Source organism: Ochotona curzoniae, unplaced genomic scaffold (assembly GCF_017591425.1).
Source record: "Ochotona curzoniae isolate NIBS_2020 unplaced genomic scaffold, NIBS_Ocur_1.0 contig_3432, whole genome shotgun sequence".
Classification (NCBI taxonomy): domain Eukaryota; kingdom Metazoa; phylum Chordata; class Mammalia; order Lagomorpha; family Ochotonidae; genus Ochotona; species Ochotona curzoniae.
The window spans coordinates 18352329-18367799 of NW_024465859.1; positions in this window are offsets into that span (position 1 = coordinate 18352329).

The following is a 15471-nucleotide window of genomic DNA, read 5'->3' on the forward strand; positions in this document are numbered from 1 at the left end:
ATCTCATTTTATAATTTTTCTTCACCAAAATGGTGTGTTTACTTTCAAAATGGCAGCTTCTGATTAGCTACATGTAGTCTTCTTGTTAATTTTTTTGAAACACATGAGCCTGAAAGTTACAAAGCAAAAGGGTTATTTAAATGCAAAATAAAGGTGTATAGATGTGCACACATAATGACAGTAATTTACAGTGTATACATAGTGGAAAATAATTACCAATCTGTAATACACAAATAATAATTCAAATGATGTGAAAAGAACTTCAAAAGCTGAACGAATGAAAAGTGAATATAAATTTGCAACATAGGAAAAAAATTTCAGTAAGAAATAAATATACAAGAATGTAGTTTGTAGGGAGTGTACTATGGTGCCGAAAACTAATCCTCTATGCCATGGTGCCATTTTTATTTTGGCTGTTCCACTTCTGATCCAGCTCTCTGCTTATGTCCTGGCAGAGCAGCAGCAGATCCCCCAAATCTCTGGGATCCTGTACCATCTGAGAGACCGAAAGAGGCTCCTGGCTCCCAGTTTCAGATCAGCTCAGCTCAGCTGTTGCAATCATTTGGGGAGTCAATCAGTCAATGGAAAAACCTTTCTATCTATCTATCTATCTATCTATCTATCTATCTATCTATCTATCTATCATCTATCTATACATATATCTATATATCTATATCTAAAATATATATGTGTGTGTATGTGTGTGTATGTGTGTGTATTGCTCCTTCTCTCTTTGTAAATTCTGCCTCTGAAATAAAAATGAATGTCTTTAAAAAGAATGTAGTAGTCACCATAAAAACAAGGCAATGATAAAATTTTATCTCCAAATTTAAAATGAGCACTATCACAATTTTGAAGAAATGGAGCAATGAGTACTTCTCATGTATTACTGACATAATAATGAATTCTTACAATTTTTGCAAACTATCTGACTATATTCAGTTTAACCTAAAACAAATATAACATTTTACACAGAGTTTTAAGATCCTGTCATAACAAAATAAAAGTGAGAGTTGCTAACTTGTAGCAATTTAATTTACTGAATCATTTTTGACTAAGTTACAAAACTAGAAGGAAATTGAACAACATAAGTAAATAAATAATCCAATATTTATATTTCTTGATAAAATATGTCACTATTTAGATGCTTGAAAGTAGCAGTTGCTAACTTGAAAGGTGATCTAACATTAAGAAAGAAAATGAAGTTTCAAAGTGATATCTACAACACAATGTTATTCTGTGAAAAGAAGTAATTCTTCAGTGTCTCACACATTTACATGTGTTTCTATAAGAGGAAGAAATGGAAACAAGGGGATTTTGCATTTCTATTCATTCATAACTTTATGCTATGTCAGTAGTTACAGTAAGTACACTATATACTTGGTATTATTATTGCTATTGTTTATAGTGGAAGAGAAATTTAGTAGGATAAAACATTCAAAAAGAAAAAGAAAAAAAAATCACAAAAAACCTTCTCACGAAATCAAAATTTTAAAGAGAATCACACAAAAGATGATTCAGTCTCCCATTCTCTTTCTAAGCCACAATTTTCCACGATTACTGTTTTAATATTACCCTCCAATGAAAGGTGTCAGAAAACAGCTACTCCAAGTATTTTTCAGCAACCCGTTTATGCAGCTGGCATGGCTCTGCAAATTTCTATTTCTCTCAATTATCATTTACTTTTTCTCTGCAAACACAGACACTTTTGTTACAGATGTTAGTTTGAAGGTACATTGATTCAACATTAAGATGTCCACAAACTTTCATGCAGAAAATTACGTGAGCTCCATTCACTTGACCTCCGCAGAATCGCAGTTATTGTACAATTGTCACCCCATTGTCCTGTCCCTGAGCTAGGCATGATCTCACATGATGACATGGTACCTGTAGTTGATGATATCTGGGCTTCTTTCAGTGATAAAACCACCGCTCGTAAGAGTTTTGAGTTGTCAAAAATTAGCTTTCCTACTATGCGAGTGAAGCATAACTGCAGTGGAAATAGATAAAAGCAAATCTTTCAAGATAAATATAAACTAAATAAGAAGAGGAGCTTCCTGATGCTTGAGTCCCCGGCTCAGATGTTTCTAGAGCTCAGCACTACCTGACACATCCTTTGATGTGTCTTTATTTGGATTTGATGGCCAACACACACAAGTTTGGCTGTTATCACTTAAAGAAAGTCCTAACCGGAGCAGGCATTTAGTCAAGTGAAAAGTCACTGATCTTGCATTGGAGTGGCTAGGTTAAATTTCCACTTGCAGCTCCTGATCCCGACTTCTTACTGATACGGTTTCTTGAAAGCATCAATGGCGATTCCAGTAATCGGGGGATGTGGCTTGAGTTCCCAGCTGCTGACTTCAGCCTAAGCCCAGCCTTGTCCATCGCAGCGTTAACCAACAGACAAGAATTCTCTCACTTCCTCTTCTCCCATCACCCCCTATCTCAGAAATGTATTTTATTTCCTTTAAAATGTCTCCAATAACCTACAATGGCTTAATACAAACAAGATATCCAAGCTATTCTGCCCAGAATAATGTGGTATGACCAGGCAGCAAAGCAAAATTAATAAAATCAGAAAATGGATCTCAGGTATTAGGCTGAGAAAGTTCAATAAGGATAAAGCACATTTTCCTGATGAATTCATTAGTGGAGACATAATTAGACAGTTCCCACTTTTTAGTGTTTCTGTATAATGGGATTGTGACATTTACCTACAAGTTTTTGTGTAAACATGAATTTCTTTATTCACCATGGTATATGACCCATAGTGTCAAGATGAACATACTATTGGCTTACCCAAAGATCATGTGAATATACTTCATTGTTTTCTTTGTTTCTGAGAGTTGCATAATATTAACTCTGTGATCCATCTTTTTTTTTAAAGATTTATTTTAATTATTTTTTCATTGGAAAGGCGGATATACAGAGAGGAGAGACAGAGAGGAAGATCTTCCGTCTGATGATTCACTCCCCAAGTGAGCGCAACGGGCCGATGCTATGCCAATCCGAAGCCAGGAGCCTCTTCCGGGTCTCCCACGCGGGTGCAGGTTCCCAAAGCTTTGGGCCGCCCTTGACTGCTTTTCTGGGCCACAGGCAGGGAGCTGGAAGGGAAGCGGGGCTGCCGGGATTAGAACCAGCGCCCATATGGGATCCCGGGGAGTGCAAGGTGAGGACCTTTAACCACTTGCACCACCGCGCCGGGCCCTGTGATCCATCTCTAATTAATTTTGGATATGATATGAGATAATGAGCTCATCGTTTTGCATGAGGATAACCAACTGTTCTAGCATGATTTTTCCAAAAACTGATTTTAGGTTTGGAGTTTATTGACACAAAGGTCAGGGTTAATTTTTGAACTCTGAAGTCAGCTTTACTGATTTATGTTAAGCCTCACACCTGTATCATACTGTCGTGATTGCCATGACTTTTTAGAGCGTTTTCAATTTGGGAAGTATGATTAAATTGTTTTGTGTTCCCATTTTCTTATAAATTTTCAGCCATCTTGTAATTTTCTGCATGAAAGTTTATGTACATCTTAATGTTGAGTCTACAGATCATTTGGGAGTATTATCATTTTAGAAATATTAATTTTTAAAATCTGGGACCATAATTCCTTTCTATTTAAATCATATTTAAGGACTTTCAACACTTTCTTACGGGTTTCTGGAGAAATGTTTGCATTATGAAATGTATTACCAAGCATGTTAATATTTTGGTTTTACTGTAAATGATCATTTTCATTTCATGTTTGATTATTTCATAGTTTTAATGCAATATGCTATAGTACATGTTTAAAATTAGTATTTATATATTGATCCTGTACTGTTCAACCTTGCTAAACTCATTTATTAGTTTTAATTTGGTATTAGGTGTTACTTGGCATTTCTCTGTACAATATACATTCATTTTTGAATAAGGATGTTTTTATTTCTTCTTTTTTATTTGAGATGATTTTTTCTTGTTAATTTCCGTAACTAGAACTCCTGACACAGCATTAAGCACACATGGTAACAGCCTACATTTTGTATTATTTCTGCTTATAGGTGGAAATAGTAAACTTCTTACTAATAAATGTAATAATAGCTATTGTTGTTTTATAGTTGCTAAAACTTTATTAAGTTGAAGAAATTCTCTTTTATCCTTACCTTTTAAACATTTTTCTAAATATATTCATATATTGCAATATTTCCAAATATATGCATGCATATAAACACATACATATATACAAACGGCAGATTTACCGAGAGAAAAGACAGAAAGATTTTCCATCTTCTGGTTCATTCCCCCAGTGGCCACAGCTGCCAGAGCTGAGCTGATCTGAAGCACTTCTTTTGGGACTCCCAAGTAGGTGCAGTGTCCCAAGACTCTGGGCCATCCTGTACTACTTTCCCAGGTCATAAGCAGGAAGCTGGAAGGGAGATGGAGCAGCCAGAATAGGAACCAGTGCCTATATGGTATGTCGGCACTTGTAGGCAAGGCATGAATTAGTCCAGCCATCACTGCTAGTCCCTAAGTGTCATGGTTTTTTTAAGAAAGGGTATTTACTTTTATCAAATTTTTTTTTCATATGTATTGATTTGATCATGTTTTTACAACATTGTCTGATATATTGATTAAAGATGTCAAATTACCCTTCTATTATTGATGTAAGCTTTACTTGCTATACTGCGGAGGTCTTTGTTTATGTTGTTGCATTAAGTTCTCTGTTGTTTTTGGAGGATTTTGATACACCTATGATCGCGAGAAATATTGCTACGTTCTCTGATGTTCTGGCATGTTTTGACACCAGAGAATCAGTGACTTACAGTATGAGTTTCAATGTTTGCTCTTCTTGAATTTTTGGAAGAATATTTGGAAAATTGATATTGGCATTTTAAATGTTAAATAGATTACCTTTTAGGTTGTGTTTTCATTGTTGAGGTTTATATATATATATATATATATATATATTACTATATCAATTTATTTGGTAAAGATCTACTTGGACATTCTGTATCTGATTGAGTCGCTTTTAATAGGGTTTGTCCTGCTGGGAATTTTTTATTTTGCACTAAGTTATCTAACTTATTGGCATTTGGCTGTTCCTAGTATCCTTTAAATTCCTTTTTTTCCCAGTATTGCAGGTTTGTAGGAATGTCTCATCCCTCTTCATTAGGAATTTCTGACTTCTGATTTTAATTGTTTGAGTCTTTTTCTCTTGTTTAAGCAAAGTAATTTTAGTTGTTTTCAATCATTTGAAAGAATCAACTTCAATTTTATTTCTCTACCTCATTAGTACTTTCTTCTTTCAGTGCTTCTGGCTTAATTGGTTCTCCAGTTTCTCAAGAGGACAAGTTAGATAATTGACCTGATATCTTGGTTCTTTACACAATATTACCCTTATAATCATGAATCTCCAGGTAAGCACTGCCCCCACTGGTTATATACAACAATTTAAAATGTGATATTTAGACCCCAAATGTTATTTCTTCTTTTTGATCAGTGTGATTAGTCTTTTTCCAAGTTTCTTAATTTTTTCTTTCTTTCATTTGTCTTTTCTTGTTTCTTTCTTTTTCTTTTTTCAAGGGAGAAGCCACACCCAGCCTCCCAACCTCCCCAGTACCCAGGGATGGGGAACAGCCAACCTGGTGGGGTAGTTTCCTGATTTGTTCTGCCCTCTTTCCTCTGCTGTGGTACCAGATGTAGTCTGTCCTACCCAATGGGCTGCCATACCCTCCTTGTGGATCTGGGCCTGCCATCTAATGCTCTGTCCTTTCCAGTAAGCAAGCATAACTCTGACATGTGCACCTTACAGTCAGAGAAATAATCCTGGTCATGAGACCTCATGCCCGCCCTGTCCCCCTGTGCAGTTCCACCTCTGCTATCCCCCATGTCCTTGCAAGCCCACACATGAAGACCCCACAAGCATGCCTCCAGGCAGCCAGTGGGTTTCTCCAGGTGCCATTGCCACCCCAGGACCCTCAATCCTGGCTCCACAGCCTCCCCTACCCCTGGGGCTCATGGGCCTGGCACCCATCACAGAAGAGGACCAAAGGACAGAGGCCAAGGAACCGACCCAACAGACCTCTGCCCCTGGGACTCATGAAGACTGCACCCACTGCACTGGTGGGCCTAAGGACCCAGGCCAGGTGACATGGGGTCCCACTGGACCTCCCACCACTGGGGCTCATGGAGCTGGCACCTCACCTCCCTCCATATATCTTTAGGAAAAAAAAATATAGAATAGGCTAGGCCACTGCTGACATACTTGTATGGTTCACACAGCTGGCACTAACTAGGCCCAGGATGCCTGCCAGATATTAGCTGCTTATCTCCCAGCAGTGTAATATTTGCCTATTTACACTGCAACCTAGGCCACTGCCCACAGCTGGGTTATTAATCTTTTTGAAGCACTATCTTTTTTCCCTTCAGTTTTGTCAGTTTTGCCTCATGTCTTTTAGAGCTGTTAGAGACGTGTACTTTTAGCTTTTTTATATATATTTTCAGCATTTTCTGTTATAAAATATCCTTTATCTCTAGTAAACTTATTATGATGTCTGTTTTATTATTAACTTTTAGCTCTACTTCAATTACTGTGAACGTATTTTTTCCCAAATAATTGTATGATTAAACTTAAAATGTTTCACTGAAGTTTAACCTTAGGCTAAAAATGGCACTCCTATCCCAAAGTGGCCATCCGTTGTTCTATTTTGTGTGTGTGTGTGTGTGTGTGTGTGTGTGTGTGTGTGCGCGCTCTATGTTTAGCTGCCACATCTTAGAAAAACAACTGATACCTGTCTTTTTGAGACCAGTTTATTTTGCTAAGTGTAAGGGTTTCCAGTTGCATCCTCTCTTGCAAAACTTGGAGTTTCATTCCTCATGATGTTATTTTATTTCTGATTAGTATTCCATCAGGTATATTTACATTTAATTTATCCAGCCATCCAGTGATGAACCTCTGGGTTGATTCCATATTTTAGCTATTGTGAATTGAGCCGTAATCAATGTGGATTATATTGCTTTTGTTTGGTTGGTTGTTTATTTATTTATTTTGCTTATTACTTATTTCATGTTATTGGTGGTGGCAATTTCAGCCTGTGAATCAAGAGAGGTCCAAAATCATGATTCTGCAGGACCTGTGTGGTGGCATAACAAGCTAAACCACTGCCCATAGTGTCAGCTTTCCATATTGTCATGGGTTTAAGTCCAGGCTGTTACATTTTTGATCCAGCATCCTGATAATTGCCTCAAAAATCAACAGAGGATGGTTCACGTCCTCAGGTTCCTGGTCCAACGTGAGAAACCTGAAGAAACTGGCACTCAGCTTTGAGCTGGCCCAGCTCTGGCTATGGTGGCCATTTAGGCAATGAGTCAGCAGATGCAGTATCTCCTTTTCTGTCTCTCCTTCTTCTCAATAATTCTTTCAAATAAAGCAAAAAAGTCCTTTTTAAAATTTAAATATTTTTTAAATAATGGTTACATTGTTGATCAGGTGGGAAGCATCAAGGTTTAGGGAAATTTGGGTGAACTCAAGTGGCAGATCTTCGTCCCTGGGTATTTGGACATGTAGAAAGTCATGAGTGGTTTCCTCCTTTGTCTCTCCCCTTTCCCAAGGAACCGGAATAAGGAATAGCAAATTTGGAAGCAATGAGCTCAGCCAATTTTCCTTAAAACAAATAAATCCTTCTTTAAAGTTATGATTCTGTAAATGCTGTTGAAGAAACAGAATGGAGAGTAGGGCGTGTGGAGGTTGGGGGTGGAAGCGAACAGGCAACTGAGGAAATGGGACTGCCTTCTTCAATGGAGCCTGTGCAATGCATAAAACCTGTTTTCTTCACATCAATAGAAATGTTTTCGAAACAACCTTAAATGTGGTTTCTGTAGGAATAATAGTTGAATTATGTCTGCTTGTCTTTTCTCCATTTTGCCAATCTCTTCATCATTTATTCAATGGAATTGCAAAGCTTAAAAGTTCGATCCCTTAATGCATTATTTTTTGTATGTCTTGTGTGTTTTCCAACCCTCAACTTCTCCATTATTATTTTCTTTTGTGGTTAAAGGGCATGAGTTGAACATTGTTTATGCTCTTATTTTTAACTAAATATTTTAAAAGATTTAAAGCAAAAATATGTGTATTTTGTTATTTATATTATCTCCGTTTTCACCATTACCTCTTTTTTTTAAAGGGGACCTGAATCCTTGCCTAATGTCTTTTCAGATTAGCTTGAAGGATTTCCTTGAGTAATTCTCACAAGGAAAAATCTACTGGCATCAGATTCTTTCACCATTAGTTTACCTGGGAACACATTTTTGTATCTTACCTTCGATAAGGTTAGCTTTTCTGGACACCCAATTTTTTTTTTTTGGATACCCAATTTTATAGAACTTTTTTTTGTCACATTCCCTTTCCTTCAGCTCTTGGAATACTTCATTCCATTGCTTTCTGAACAACAAATTGTTGTAGTAAGTGAGTTGTGATTTGTATTGCAAGTCTCATGTATGCAATACTTTTCTTTCCTTGCTGCTGCAAAATTCCACACTTGATTTTGATTTTCAATCATTTAAATAGGATGTGTACAGTTGTCGATCAGTTTGAGTACAGTTTGGAAATCGTTGAGCTTTCTGTGTAAATTAAATTATTCAGTGAATTTTTGAAGTTTATAGCCTTTACTTAGTCAAATCTTTTACTGCTATCCTCAATCCTTTCTTCTCTCTTTCTTAGACAGTGTGCATGCATTGGTAGATTGGTTCCACAGGTCTTTGTAACCTCAACTGGCCCATCCGATTCTGTCTTTTATCAGATCAAATCTGCCGTTGAGACTGTATAATGATTTTTTCCTTTGATTATAGCTTTTACTTCAGAAATTCTTTTTGGTTATTTATTACTATATTTCCCTTTTAATATTCTCTAGTTAATAGAGACATACCTTATATTTCTAACTTTTTAGGTACAACTTTGTTTTTTTTTAACATGTCTATGACAATTGATTTAAAGACTGGGTGGTAATCAAAATACTTTAACATTTTCTTAAGACAGCTTCCACTGACTGTATTTTTGTCTCTGTGTATAGGCCATGTTCTACTCTTTTACGTATATACTAAAAATATTTTAAAGTAGGAATTCTAAATAACGTGATGAGTCTTTAGTACATCCATGAATAATGAACATTCTAATCCCCCTTTTAAAACCTGTTTGAACCACACTTCTGTACTTGACACCCTCTTCCCTTCACCCTAGCACTCCACACTAAGATGCTGTTGCTGTTATTCTTGCAGCAGCTGCCACACCATTTGTTTAGACAATCTTTTGACCCAATACTACACACTCCATAGTCTGTGTTGCATGTAACCTTATACTAAGGTCTCTGCTGGATTCACTCAGTGGTTAGTTTATGATTGGAGACATTTATTCTGAAATGTCTTAAGCAAGTAAACAGCTATCCTTTTGGAGGAGGGCAGTGCGGATGTGTGGTTGTGGGTGTTAGAGTATGTACGTGTTCTACATTCTGTGTCTTCATGAACCTTCTCTAGCTTTACTGACTCCTTGCACAGAACTACCAAGTCAACCAGACATGACCAATTAGGGCCGTCTTTCTTCAAATCCAGGATACTTATAGGAATGCACACAGAACTATAGACATTCCTAACCACTAACCCTTCAGGAACGCCAGACTCTTCCAGACTTTTTTGTTTCCAGTCTCTTGTTCGGCTTAACTGTTATTGCTTATGCTGCTGTGCTGTTAAACAGTTACCAATTATTTTCAACAAAAGCCTTAGAACACAGTCTGTACTGTGGAGTAGTCTTCCAATTGGATTAAAAGGGACAAGCCCTGTGAAAGAGGTTTTTCCCACGGACTTCCAGTTAGGTCAGACAGTGATGATTCCCTGAAGACAGCACTTGTTTTTGAAAAGTATACAAACCCTTCCTACCATCTTTAGTAATTGTTAGTTTCTGGAATGTACAATAGCCATGATTGTGAGGTTGCTAGTCTTCAAGATAATTGGAAAATATGTAATAGCAAATTTAGACAAGGAAAGACAAGATACCACTAACTCACTGTGTTTACTGATCTCTCATCATTTTTATAGGCTTCCATTCTTAGCAAGGCTTCGGTTAATTTCAGCGTTCTGAACAACGTAATGTCATCAACTCTTGAAACTGTGACTTTTGTGACGAAGTGGAGATTCATACTTTGCCATTTTGAAAACATGCCTCCAATAGTTTTAAAGCACCATTTTAAGCATTTAGCTCCTTCTTTAAAAACAATGTATGCAATACTTTCATTTTAATTTTCAAATAACAAATCCCGAGTGGTCTGGTCCCCACCTTCCTCATACCTCAAACTCCAGCAATTGCCCTCCACCCTTTCCAAGCCTCCTTTAAACACCAATAATAAGCCATCCTCTTGCTGGCCCTCTACACAGATTATTCCTTTAGGTATAATCTTCTTTCCCCATCCCTCACACAACCAAGCTAATTTCTTGCAACTCTCATCTCTCCCTGTAAATGTCACTTCCTAGGGAAGCCTTTTCTCGGTCAGAGTCAAGATTCCATTTCTGCATGAATTGCTCTCCTGACACCCTGGATCTTACTTTCTATGGCACTTATCATAAATGCAATGAAATGCAATCTGCGTATGTACTTTTTGAATGCTGAGAACACTTATGACAGAGATTTAATCTGGCTCAGAGGAAAATGTTCCATAAATGTTGAAATGAATGAATGAATAAACAGAAGCGATGTGTCACTCAGCTATCTGGCCATGGAGGTTGTTTGTCTTAGGAAGAGGGGCTACAAAGGGCAAGCAACACCGCTGGGGCACCCATGCAATTCCATGCCGACCGCATCGCTCCAGTCAGTGAACATCCTCTGAATAATGTCTGAAAATAAAGGATTATGTTATTACTAAAAACTTCACTTACTCCTCTCTTTCTAAAAGAGCATATCCGTTCCAGATTGGCGAAGGGATTTTGCAGCAACTGACAAAACATGCTACAGACTCCATGGGAATCCCTTAATTACAAGTCCTAGAAGTTCGATGAAACTTTTTTGTGATGCAACCCAGGAGCATGAATGTTTTGGCAGATCATGAGTGATATCTAACCCATGGCCATGTTTTGAGAGGCACCATGAATCGAAAGGTATTTTGTCTCAAGTCTGCTTCCGTCTGTCTCCCATTCGAGGTGCTCATATCCTGCCAACACCTGAACTGGAGTAAGATGTGACAATAGTCTGATCGATGATCCTTTTAGGAGCATGGAAAGATTAATAGCGACCTGGGAGTGACTCTCAACCAGAAAAACAAAGCGAAGGTATCCCTCACACTTGAAATGAAAGGAAAAATGCTTGTCTCTGGGGAAGAGGCAACTGTTTTCTGCTAATAAACTCCAGGGTGGCTTTGTGGCTGCCTTGATTAATTGGTGACAATGAAATAACCAGTGCTCAGGGATATATGCGACAGCAAAGCATTGTAACTGACAGTTTGCTGTTAAAATTCATCAGCCCTTGCAAAGCACAGTGATTAATGAAGTCACTGTGCCTGACTCTACCCTGAGGAGGGGGCCACTGTGGGAGAGGAGGAAAAACAAATTTGCAAGGATGCTCTCGCTAAAGAGGTTCGGCACCGGGTGCATTTAATCCATCTGCTGTTGCATTACGCAAGTACCTTCTCCCTCTCAATTGTTCACTGGCACCGCCATTAATCACAGACCATTGTAAGAAAAGACAAGAAGGGAGGAGGTACGAGAGAGACCAAGCACTCCTTCTCAGCTTGTAGCCAGGGAGAATGATGGGTAAGCAGGCCATGCAGGAGGGGAGCTACTGGGTTATGACCAAGCGGAGGAACTTAAAACAGGATCTGCAGAGTTGAGCCTCAGCAGGCCACAGCTGGATGCTCCTCTGCTTGCCGCTGCCTCTGTGAAACAGAGGAGGTTCTTGAGGCAACATCCCCACCTGCAGCTGACTAAGAGAACTGCTCCTGGGAGCCAAGTTCCAGAAACTGTCCCATATCACAACACTAGAATCCCAAAGGTTTTGCAAATCGGTACATTAGCTGGGGAAGTCAGGCAGCACTGGCTTGCACGGTCCAGGACTCCCTTTCTTGGTGTTTGGTCCTACAGCATGATATCCTGCACAGTTACGCTAGCGGCAAGGAGAATAGACCACAAAGAAAAGGTTCGCAAGAGAGCACGTGAATGACCTATTTGCCACTTGAGAGAAAAAGAAAACAATCGACACTGCCAGCTATGCGTGCAAACATGGGAGGGGACTGGCGCGCTACACTGGAGCTTTCCTTGAACTGCCTTACAGGGTTTCCAAGGATACTTTCTATCGTTGTTATTTTATCTCAAATAGGTTTTCAAAAATCTTTCTGTGTTGCTATTATCAATTTCAGTGGCATGTGGTCATATGTCCAATATCTGCGTGCTTTCTGACACACAAGGCATATTAGCCTAGTATTGTAGAGCTCAAAGTCCTGAGAAGCCTACAGTGGAGGAATCTGCTGGAACTCCATGCTGCTACGCGGCTCCTGCAGTGTCCTAAGAGTTTGCAAATATGATTGCATTTACTAGACATGAAAACCTGCAGCAGGTACGGTAGTATCTACTGTCCTGATTTTATAGATAAACATGATTCAACGGAGAGGCCTTCAGGAGAATTTAAGCAACTCTTCCCAGGTGTCAACCTTTTGTTCTGTTATTAAATAAAGCTGTGCTCTCCCAGCCTCCCTGAACTCGGCTGTTTCTCAATGACGACAATGAAGACAAGTCGTCAGCAGTTCTAATGTCAGCTCTGTTACCACGAGCTGTGTAACTTTGGAGAGTTCTCTTGACCTTTCTGAATCACTCATTTTTCTTCATTTCTTTCTTTTTTCTGTCGTTCGCTTCTACCTGATTATATGGGCGAAAGTACTCAGCCCTGGATGTCTGATTAGCAATCAAAAAGCATTAAAGCTTTAAGTCTTACAAAATTAAAAATATGTTCCTGATAAATGGAATCTAACTCAGCTGGACTGTTCTGTTCATAGCAGCGAAGGCACTGGCCACGCATGGCTACTCTTAGCCCGTATACCCTTGATTCGTGTATCTCCTTGGCTTTGTGGAGTAGACCACTATCTGATGGATAAAGTTATTACCTTTAATAACCACCAGACTTGAGAGTTGGGGTTTTAATTTGCCGTTATCAACAGTGTCACTTCCTTCCTACTTCCCTGGCATTCAAGGAATGAGGACCAGAGCATGCTGTCATTCCAAGGGGTCTATGCCTCAGAATCACAACATGGGGACTCTCTGGAAATGCTGAAGCAAAGAAAAGTATATTTCAGGAATTTAAAATAAAAAATCTTTAATAATCATGCCAATAAAAAAAAAACCCTAGGAACAGGAATGGCTGAAAGCATTCCCCATAGAGAGTGTAAAATATAGCATTCAAACTAGAAAATTACTCATTGATTTGTCCAGTGAAAGATAAATGTGTATTCAACTCGGCTCTATCCCAGTGTGGCTTTAACAGGTTTTTTATTTTTTTTTTTTCAAGTAAAACCCTCTGAGTGTCCCTAATGAAGCAGCACAGCATCCAAATGGTGCAGACACATGACCCAGGACCTAGAAGAAGAGCCCTTGCTAGCCAAATTCAACGCTTTAAAATGTCAGCCACAACTGCCCAAAGCAGACACACAGACCACTTCCACAATGTTCTAGTCTACTCCAGATAAATACAGCAGAGAGGCAGACATGCTGCCCAGAAGCAAATCATCATAGGAGATGAAAATTTGGGCAAAGAAAGGAGCAGAGGCAACCATTCATGTTCCACTGCCTCATGAGCCTTTAAAGTCACTACTCTTTTGGCTTTCCACAGAAAGTCAGTTTTTTTAATGACAGGTGACTGCCATCTGTAAGACCCTGCCAGACTACATATGCTTAATAATACTCTCTCATTTTATCCGGTGTTTTACAGCTCACATAGGGGTACTGAGTGTTCCGTCTCATTTGCTTTTCTTCACAACCTTTTTAAGCAGGTGTTGTAGGTACCCATTGCACTTGCTGCATTTTGTTTTTCAGAGACACACTGTCAAGATGTGTTGTGTCTCTTCACTCACAGTCATGTATAGAAGCCTCACTCTGTTCGAGTCATTAGGAGAAGGCACAGAAACACAGAGAAGTAAGCGAGAAAGTAGAGACAAGCCAAATGTGATCTATCAGCATTTTCAGTGAATCCATAAATCTCAGAATAAGGCAGATGGATAAACAGAAACGTTTCATTCAATCTGGACAGAGCTAAAGGGGAAGAACTGACAATCCGCATGCAGCATATGGGAGAGCAATGGTATGATTCTGAATACTCTCCTTAAATTTAAAGATGGATCTAAGCATACATTTGTTTGATTTTGAGCGCTAGGGAAAAAAAAACATTATGTGTGTTCTGAAATGATATACATTTTGGTTTCTACATCAAATTGACAATTTTATAAGGTACTTCATTCTTGGGACTAACAAAAGTTCTGGGTGAAGTAGCAAGCAGTTTAGTTCATTTTACTGTGGCTCACAGAAGTTGAACAACTTACTCAAGGCAATCATCAGCAATTGACATTTACTGTCGAATGACTCCATACAAATTGCTCTAATTAGGATTTTAAGCCAGGGCTTTTCAAAATCAGTGTTCAAACAAGACACTTGAGCACGTGATTATGCTACAGATTCAGGTTCAAAGTGAAATGGGGCCTGAGACTGAGCCCTTGTAGAAGGTTGACAATATCAACGATGCTGGTCCACAGATCCCAAAGAGACATTTTATTCTAAGAGTTTGCATCATCAAAGAGACCAGAAACTCACAGGGCACATCTGCTAGAGACGCAAATCGGTTTATCCAAAATTAGAAGAAGGAAAGCAGAAAACTAGAAGCTTACAAGTATAAAATTTAAAGACAAACCCTTAATGTGAAAGATCCAATATTCTGAAGAAACTTTAGTCAAGGGTCAACTCAATCGTTTGAAACCCCAAATTCACAAATCTCCAGGAAACCATGAAAAGGCTCACAAGACCCAAGCACTATTTTGCATATTAAAAAAAAATAGCTGTGGCAAATTGTTTATTTTCACGATTTAAGGCCTCTTTATTAATGAAAATACGGTAAGAAAAATTAACACTGTTCATAAGAATTCCTTCTGATTTATTACTGTTTTGTCTACCTATTGTTGGCATAATATTTATTCTTTGTGCCACATTTTTCTTTGCATAATTAAAAATGTGAACATAAGAAAATTAGCAAGTAGAGTTCAAGTAGTATATAGAATCTAAAAAGAAAATATTTGTGAAAATTTTCAGAACATACTTAAATCTCATTTTTTATAGGGCTGCTTTTATTTAGAAGTTGATTTTATATTGTTAGCTATTACCTTTGTTTACTTGTCTTTTTAAAATTCATGTATTTATTTCATTATTCCTTGGCAGAGTTCCATAGACTCCAGGATTTCCCTTCGCTCCTCCCTA